The sequence below is a fragment of the Schistocerca piceifrons genome, unplaced genomic scaffold (assembly GCF_021461385.2).
Source record: "Schistocerca piceifrons isolate TAMUIC-IGC-003096 unplaced genomic scaffold, iqSchPice1.1 HiC_scaffold_762, whole genome shotgun sequence".
NCBI classification, from domain to species: Eukaryota; Metazoa; Arthropoda; class Insecta; order Orthoptera; family Acrididae; genus Schistocerca; species Schistocerca piceifrons.
In genome coordinates this window covers 177,874-187,089 of record NW_025729017.1, presented here as the reverse complement: position 1 = coordinate 187,089, position 9,216 = coordinate 177,874, and the positions used below count along the sequence as shown (strand labels likewise).

Sequence of the window (9,216 nt, the reverse complement as noted above, 5' to 3'; positions counted from 1 at the left end):
TGACACTCTAACTTTCTATGATTTGAACCTCTCCTGTGAGTCCAGTTTTAGATTCCGATGCTTCACTTCAATTTTACTGTATCCCTTGGACCTTCTTATTGACGATGAAACACAGAAATTGCATCGGAATTAAATTCAAAAAGCACAATACCGACTTAAGTAAAGGAGGTCTGACACTCTCACTTTCTATGATTTGAACCTCTCCTGTGAGTCCAGGTTTAGATTGCGATGCTTCACTTCAGGTTTACTGTATTCCTTGGACCTTCCTATTGACGATGAAACACAGAAACTGCATCCGAATTCAATACAAATGGCACAATGCCGACTTATGTACAAGAGGACTGACACTCTCACTTTCTATGATTTGAACCTCTCCTGTGAGTCCAGTTTTTAGATTCCGATGCTTCACTTCAGGTTTACTGTATCCCTTGGACCTTCTTGGCAACGGCTTTGCCACAGTGGATACACCGGTTCCCGTGAGATCACCGAAGTTAAGTGCTGTTGGGCGTGGCCGGCACTTAGATGGGTGACCCTCCAGGCCGCCATGCGCTGTTGCCATTTTTCGGGGTGCACTCAGCCTCGTGATGCCAATTGAGGAGCTACTCAACCGAATAGTAGCGGCTCCGGTCAAAGAAAACCATCGTAACGACCGGGAGAGCGGTGTGCTGACCACGCGCCCCTCCTACCCGCATCCTCAGCTGGGGATGATACGGCGGTCGGATGGTCCCGATGGGCCACTTGTGGCCTGAAGACGGAGTGCTTGGACCTTCTTATAGACGATGAAACACAGAAATTGCATCGGAATTAAATTCAAAAAGCACAATACCGACTTAAGTAAAAGAGGTCTGACACTCTCACTTTCTATGGATTGAATCTCTCCTGTGAGTCCAGTTTTAGATTGCGATGCTTCACTTCAGGTTTACTGTATCCCTTGGACCTTCCTATTGACGATGAAACACAGAAACTGCATCCGAATTCAATACAAATGGCACAATGCCGACTTAAGTACAGAAGGACTGCCACTCTAACATTCTATGATTTGAACCTCTCCTGTGAGTCCAGTTTTAGATTCCGATGATTCAGTTCAGGTTTAATGTATACCTTGCACCTTCTTATTGACGATGAAACACAGATATTGCATCGGAATTGAATACAAAAGGCACAATGGCGACTTAAGTAAAAGAGGACTGAAACTCTAACTTTCGATGATTTGAACCTCTCCTGTGAGTCCAGTTTTAGATTCCGATGCTTCACTTCAGGTTTGCTGTATCCCTTGGACCCTCTTATTGACGATGAAACACAGAAATTGCATCCAAATTTAATACAAATGGCACAATGCCGACTTAAGTAAAAGAGGACTGACACTCTCACATTCTATGATTTGAAACTCTCCTGTGAGTCCTGTTTTAGATTCCGATGCTTCACTTCAGGTTTACTGTATCCCTTGGACCTTCTTATTGACGATGAAACACAGAAATTGCATCGGAATTAAATTCAAAAGGCACAATGCCGACTTAAGTACAGAAGGACTGACACTCTAACTTTCTATGGTTTGAACCTCTCCTGTGAATCCAGTTTCAGTTTCAGATGCTTCACATCAGGTTTAATGTATACCTTGCACCTTCTTATTAACGATGGAACACAGAAATTGCATCGGAATTTAATACAAAAGGCACAATGCCGACTTAAGTAAAAGAGGATTGACACTCTAACTTTCGATGATTTGAACCTCTCCTGTGAGTCCAGTTTTAGATTCCGATAATTCACTTCAGGTTTACTGTATCCCTAGGACCTTCTTATTGATGATGAAACACAGAAATCGCATCCGAATTTAACACAAATGTCACAATGCCGACTTAAGTACAAGAGGACTGACACTCTCACTTTCTATGGATTGAATCTCTCCTGTGAGTCCAGTTTTAGATTGCGATGCTTCACTTCAGGTTTACTGTATCCCTTGGACCTTCCTATTGACGATGAAACACAGAAACTGCATCCGAATTCAATACAAATGGCACAATGCCGACTTAAGTACAAGAGGACTGACACTCTCACTTTCTATGATTTGAACCTCTCCTGTGAGTCCACTTTTAGATTCCGATGCTTCACTTCAGGTTTACTTTATCCCTTGGACCTTCTTATTGACGAAGAAACACAGAAATTGCACCCGAACTTAATACAAAAGGCACAATACCGACTTAAGTAGAAGAGGAGTGAGTCTCTAACTTTCTATGATTTGAAACTCTCCTCCGAATCCAGTTTTAGATTCCGATGCTTCACTTCAGGTTTACTGCATCTCTTGGACCTTCTTATTGACGATGAAAGACAGAAATTGCATCCGAATGTATTTACAAATGGCATAATTCCGTCTTAATTACAAGAGGACTGACACTCTCACTTTCTATGATTTGAACCTCTCCTGTGAGTCCACTTTTAGATTCCGATTCTTCACTTCAGGTTTACTGTATCCCTTGGAATTTCTTATTGACGCTGAAACACAGAAATTGCATCCGAATTTAATACAAATGGCTCAATGCCGACTTAAGTACAAGAGGACTGACACTCTCACTTTCTATGATTTGAACCTCTTCTGTGAGACCAGTTTTATATTCCGATGCTTCAATTCAGGTTTACTGTTTACATTGCACCTTCTTATTGACGATGAAACACAGAAATCGCATCGGAATTTAATACAAAAGGCACAATGCCGACTTAAGTAAAAAAAGGACTGACGCTCTAACTTTCTATGATTTGAACCGCTCCTGTGAGTCCAGTTTTAGATTCCGATGCTTCACTTCAGGATTACTGTATCCCTTGGACCCTCTTATTGACGATGAAAAACAGAAATTGCATCCGAATTTATTACAAAAGGCACAATGCCGACTTAAGTAAATGAGGACTGATACTCTAACATTCTATGATTTGAACCTCTCCTGTGAGTCCAGTTTTAGATTCCGATGCTTCACTTCAGGTTTACTGTATCCCTAGGACCTTCTTATTGATGATGAAACACAGAAATTGCATCCGAATTTAATACAAATGGCACAAAGCCGACTTAAGTACAAGAGGACTGAAACTGTCACTTTCTATGGTTTGAATCTCTCCTGTGAGTCCAGTTTTAGATTGCGATGCTTCACTTCAGGTTTACTGTATCCCTTGGACCTTCCTATTGACGATGAAACACAGAAACTGCATCCGAATTCAATACAAATGGCACAATGCCGACTTAAGTTCAAGAGGACTGCCACTCTCACTTTCTATGATTTGAACCTCTCCTGTGAGTTCAGTTTTAGATTCCGATGCTTCACTTCAGGTTTACTGTATCCCTTGGACCTTCTTATAGACGATGAAACACAGAAATTGCATCGGAATTAAATTCAGAAAGCACAATACCGACTTAAGTAAAAGGGGTCTGACACTCTCACTTTCTATGATTTGAAACTCTCCTGTGAGTCCAGTTTTAGATTCCGATGCTTCACTTCAATTTTACTGTATCCCTTGGACCTTCTTATTGACGATGAAACACAGAAATTGCATCGGAATTAAATTCAAAAAGCACAATACCGACTTAAGTAAAGGAGGTCTGACACTCTCACTTTCTATGATTTGAACCTCTCCTGTGAGTCCAGTTTTAGATTGCGATGCTTCACTTCAGGTTTACTGTATTCCTTGGACCTTCCTATTGACGATGAAACACAGAAACTGCATCCGAATTCAATACAAATGGCACAATGCCGACTTATGTACAAGAGGACTGACACTCTCACTTTCTATGATTTGAACCTCTCCTGTGAGTCCAGTTTTTAGATTCCGATGCTTCACTTCAGGTTTACTGTATCCCTTGGACCTTCTTGGCAACGGCTTTGCCACAGTGGATACACCGGTTCCCGTGAGATCACCGAAGTTAAGTGCTGTTGGGCGTGGCCGGCACTTAGATGGGTGACCCTCCAGGCCGCCATGCGCTGTTGCCATTTTTCGGGGTGCACTCAGCCTCGTGATGCCAATTGAGGAGCTACTCAACCGAATAGTAGCGGCTCCGGTCAAAGAAAACCATCGTAACGACCGGGAGAGCGGTGTGCTGACCACGCGCCCCTCCTATCCGCATCCTCAGCTGGGGATGATACGGCGGTCGGATGGTCCCGATGGGCCACTTGTGGCCTGAAGACGGAGTGCTTGGACCTTCTTATAGACGATGAAACACAGAAATTGCATCGGAATTAAATTCAAAAAGCACAATACCGACTTAAGTAAAAGAGGTCTGACACTCTCACTTTCTATGGATTGAATCTCTCCTGTGAGTCCAGTTTTAGATTGCGATGCTTCACTTCAGGTTTACTGTATCCCTTGGACCTTCCTATTGACGATGAAACACAGAAACTGCATCCGAATTCAATACAAATGGCACAATGCCGACTTAAGTACAGAAGGACTGCCACTCTAACATTCTATGATTTGAACCTCTCCTGTGAGTCCAGTTTTAGATTCCGATGATTCAGTTCAGGTTTAATGTATACCTTGCACCTTCTTATTGACGATGAAACACAGATATTGCATCGGAATTGAATACAAAAGGCACAATGCCGACTTAAGTAAAAGAGGACTGAAACTCTAACTTTCGATGATTTGAACCTCTCCTGTGAGTCCAGTTTTAGATTCCGATGCTTCACTTCAGGTTTGCTGTATCCCTTGGACCCTCTTATTGACGATGAAACACAGAAATTGCATCCAAATTTAATACAAATGGCACAATGCCGACTTAAGTAAAAGAGGACTGACACTCTCACATTCTATGATTTGAAACTCTCCTGTGAGTCCTGTTTTAGATTCCGATGCTTCACTTCAGGTTTACTGTATCCCTTGGACCTTCTTATTGACGATGAAACACAGAAATTGCATCGGAATTAAATTCAAAAGGCACAATGCCGACTTAAGTACAGAAGGACTGACACTCTAACTTTCTATGGTTTGAACCTCTCCTGTGAATCCAGTTTTAGTTTCAGATGCTTCACATCAGGTTTAATGTATACCTTGCACCTTCTTATTAACGATGGAACACAGAAATTGCATCGGAATTTAATATAAAAGGCACAATGCCGACTTAAGTAAAAGAGGGCTGACACTCTAACTTTCGATGATTTGAACATCTCCTGTGAGTCCACTTTTAGATTCCGATGCTTCACTTCAGGTTTACTGTATCCCTTGGCCCTTCTTATTGACGATGAAACACAGAAATTGCATCCGAATTTAATACAAATGGCTCAATGCCGACTTAAGTACAAGAGGACTGACACTCTCACTTTCTATGATTTGAACCTCTTCTGTGAGACCAGTTTTAGATTCCGATGCTTCACTTCAGGTTTACTGTATACATTGCACCTTCTTATTGACGATGAAGCACAGAAATCGCATCGGAATTTTATACAAAAGGCACAATGCCAACTTAAGTAAATGAGGACTGATACTCTAACATTCTATGATTTGAACCACTCCGGTGAGTCCAGTTTTAGATTCCGATGCTTCACATCAGGTTTAATGTATACCTTGCACCTTCTTATTAACGATGGAACACAGAAATTGCATCGGAATTTAATACAAAAGGCACAATGCCGACTTAAGTAAAAGAGGATTGACACTCTAACTTTCGATGATTTGAACCTCTCCTGTGAGTCCAGTTTTAGATTCCGATAATTCACTTCAGGTTTACTGTATCCCTAGGACCTTCTTATTGATGATGAAACACAGAAATCGCATCCGAATTTAACACAAATGTCACAATGCCGACTTAAGTACAAGAGGACTGACACTCTCACTTTCTATGGATTGAATCTCTCCTGTGAGTCCAGTTTTAGATTGCGATGCTTCACTTCAGGTTTACTGTATCCCTTGGACCTTCCTATTGACGATGAAACACAGAAACTGCATCCGAATTCAATACAAATGGCACAATGCCGACTTAAGTACAAGAGGACTGACACTCTCACTTTCTATGATTTGAACCTCTCCTGTGAGTCCACTTTTAGATTCCGATGCTTCACTTCAGGTTTACTTTATCCCTTGGACCTTCTTATTGACGAAGAAACACAGAAATTGCACCCGAACTTAATACAAAAGGCACAATACCGACTTAAGTAGAAGAGGAGTGAGTCTCTAACTTTCTATGATTTGAAACTCTCCTCCGAATCCAGTTTTAGATTCCGATGCTTCACTTCAGGTTTACTGCATCTCTTGGACCTTCTTATTGACGATGAAAGACAGAAATTGCATCCGAATGTATTTACAAATGGCATAATTCCGTCTTAATTACAAGAGGACTGACACTCTCACTTTCTATGATTTGAACCTCTCCTGTGAGTCCACTTTTAGATTCCGATGCTTCACTTCAGGTTTACTGTATCCCTTGGAATTTCTTATTGACGCTGAAACACAGAAATTGCATCCGAATTTAATACAAATGGCTCAATGCCGACTTAAGTACAAGAGGACTGACACTCTCACTTTCTATGATTTGAACCTCTTCTGTGAGACCAGTTTTATATTCCGATGCTTCAATTCAGGTTTACTGTTTACATTGCACCTTCTTATTGACGATGAAACACAGAAATCGCATCGGAATTTAATACAAAAGGCACAATGCCGACTTAAGTAAAAAAAGGACTGACGCTCTAACTTTCTATGATTTGAACCGCTCCTGTGAGTCCAGTTTTAGATTCCGATGCTTCACTTCAGGATTACTGTATCCCTTGGACCCTCTTATTGACGATGAAAAACAGAAATTGCATCCGAATTTATTACAAAAGGCACAATGCCGACTTAAGTAAATGAGGACTGATACTCTAACATTCTATGATTTGAACCTCTCCTGTGAGTCCAGTTTTAGATTCCGATGCTTCACTTCAGGTTTACTGTATCCCTAGGACCTTCTTATTGATGATGAAACACAGAAATTGCATCCGAATTTAATACAAACGGCACAAAGCCGACTTAAGTACAAGAGGACTGAAACTGTCACTTTCTATGGTTTGAATCTCTCCTGTGAGTCCAGTTTTAGATGGCGATGCTTCACTTCAGGTTTACTGTATCCCTTGGACCTTCCTATTGACGATGAAACACAGAAACTGCATCCGAATTCAATACAAATGGCACAATGCCGACTTAAGTTGAAGAGGACTGCCACTCTCACTTTCTATGATTTGAACCTCTCCTGTGAGTCCAGTTTTAGATTCCGATGCTTCACTTCAGGTTTACTGTATCCCTTGGACCTTCTTATAGACGATGAAACACAGAAATTGCATCGGAATTAAATTCAGAAAGCACAATACCGACTTAAGTAAAAGGGGTCTGACACTCTCACTTTCTATGATTTGAAACTCTCCTGTGAGTCCAGTTTTAGATTCCGATGCTTCACTTCAGGTTTACTGTATCCCTTGGACCTTCTTATTGACGATGAAACACAGAAATTGCATCGGAATTAAATTCAAAAGGCACAATGCCGACTTAAGTACAGAAGGACTGACACTCTAACTTTCTATGATTTGAACCTCTCCTGTGAGTCCAGTTTTAGTTTCGGATGCTTCACATCAGGTTTAATGTGTACCTTGCACCTTCTTATTAACGATGGAACACAGAAATTGCATTGGAATTTAATACAAAAGGCACAATGCCGACTTAAGTAAAAGAGGACTGACACTCTAACTTTCGATGATTTGAACCTCTCTTGTGAGTCCAGTTTTAGATTCCGATGCTTCACTTCAGGTTTACTGTATCCCTAGGACCTTCGTATTGATGATGAAACACAGAAATTGCATCCGAATGTAATACAAATGGCACAATGCCGACTTAAGTACAAGAGGACTGACACTCTCATTTTCTATGATTTGAACCTCTCCTGTGAGTCCAGTTTTAGATTCCGATGCTTCAGTTCAGGTTTAAAGTATACCTTGCACCTTCTTATTGACGATGAAACACCGATATTGCACCGGAATTTAATACAAAAGGCACAATGCCGACTTAAGTAAAAGAGGACTGACACTCTCACTTTCGATGATTTGAACCTCTCCTGTGAGTCCAATTTTAGATTCCGATGCTTCACTTCAGGTTTACTGTATCACTTGGACCTTCTTATTGACGATGAAACACAGAAATTGCATCGGAATTAAATTCAAAAAGCACAATACCGACTTAAGTAAAAGAGGTCTGACACTCTCACTTTCTATGGATTGAATCTCTCCTGTGAGTCCAGTTTTAGATTGCGATGCTTCACTTCAGGTTTACTGTATCCCTTGGACCTTCCTATTGACGATGAAACACAGAAACCGCATCCGAATTCAATACAAATGGCACAATGCCGACTTAAGTACAGAAGGACTGCCACTCTAACATTCTATGATTTGAACCTCTCCTGTGAGTCCAGTTTTAGATTCCGATGATTCAGTTCAGGTTTAATGTATACCTTGCACCTTCTTATTGACGATGAAACACAGATATTGCATCGGAATTGAATACAAAAGGCACAATGCCGACTTAAGTAAAAGAGGACTGAAACTCTAACTTTCGATGATTTGAACCTCTCCTGTGAGTCCAGTTTTAGATTCCGATGCTTCACTTCAGGTTTGCTGTATCCCTTGGACCCTCTTATTGACGATGAAACACAGAAATTGCATCCAAATTTAATACAAATGGCACAATGCCGACTTAAGTAAAAGAGGACTGACACTCTCACATTCTATGATTTGAAACTCTCCTGTGAGTCCTGTTTTAGATTCCGATGCTTCACTTCAGGTTTACTGTATCCCTTGGACCTTCTTATTGACGATGAAACACAGAAATTGCATCGGAATTAAATTCAAAAGGCACAATGCCGACTTAAGTACAGAAGGACTGACACTCTAACTTTCTATGGTTTGAACCTCTCCTGTGAATCCAGTTTTAGTTTCAGATGCTTCACATCAGGTTTAATGTATACCTTGCACCTTCTTATTAACGATGGAACACAGAAATTGCATCGGAATTTAATATAAAAGGCACAATGCCGACTTAAGTAAAAGAGGGCTGACACTCTAACTTTCGATGATTTGAACATCTCCTGTGAGTCCACTTTTAGATTCCGATGCTTCACTTCAGGTTTACTGTATCCCTTGGCCCTTCTTATTGACGATGAAACACAGAAATTGCATCCGAATTTAATACAAATGGCTCAATGCCGACTTAAGTACAAGA

At 40.9% G+C, this 9,216-nt stretch overlaps 2 pseudogenes; both read left to right on the top strand.

Annotated features, from left to right (window-relative positions):
• The first annotated feature begins 440 nt into the window (after nt 1-440).
• Nucleotides 441-558, top strand: LOC124770066 (annotated as a pseudogene).
• A 3,295-nt stretch (nt 559-3,853) lies between these two features.
• Nucleotides 3,854-3,971, top strand: LOC124770065 (annotated as a pseudogene).
• The last annotated feature ends 5,245 nt before the right edge of the window (nt 3,972-9,216 follow it).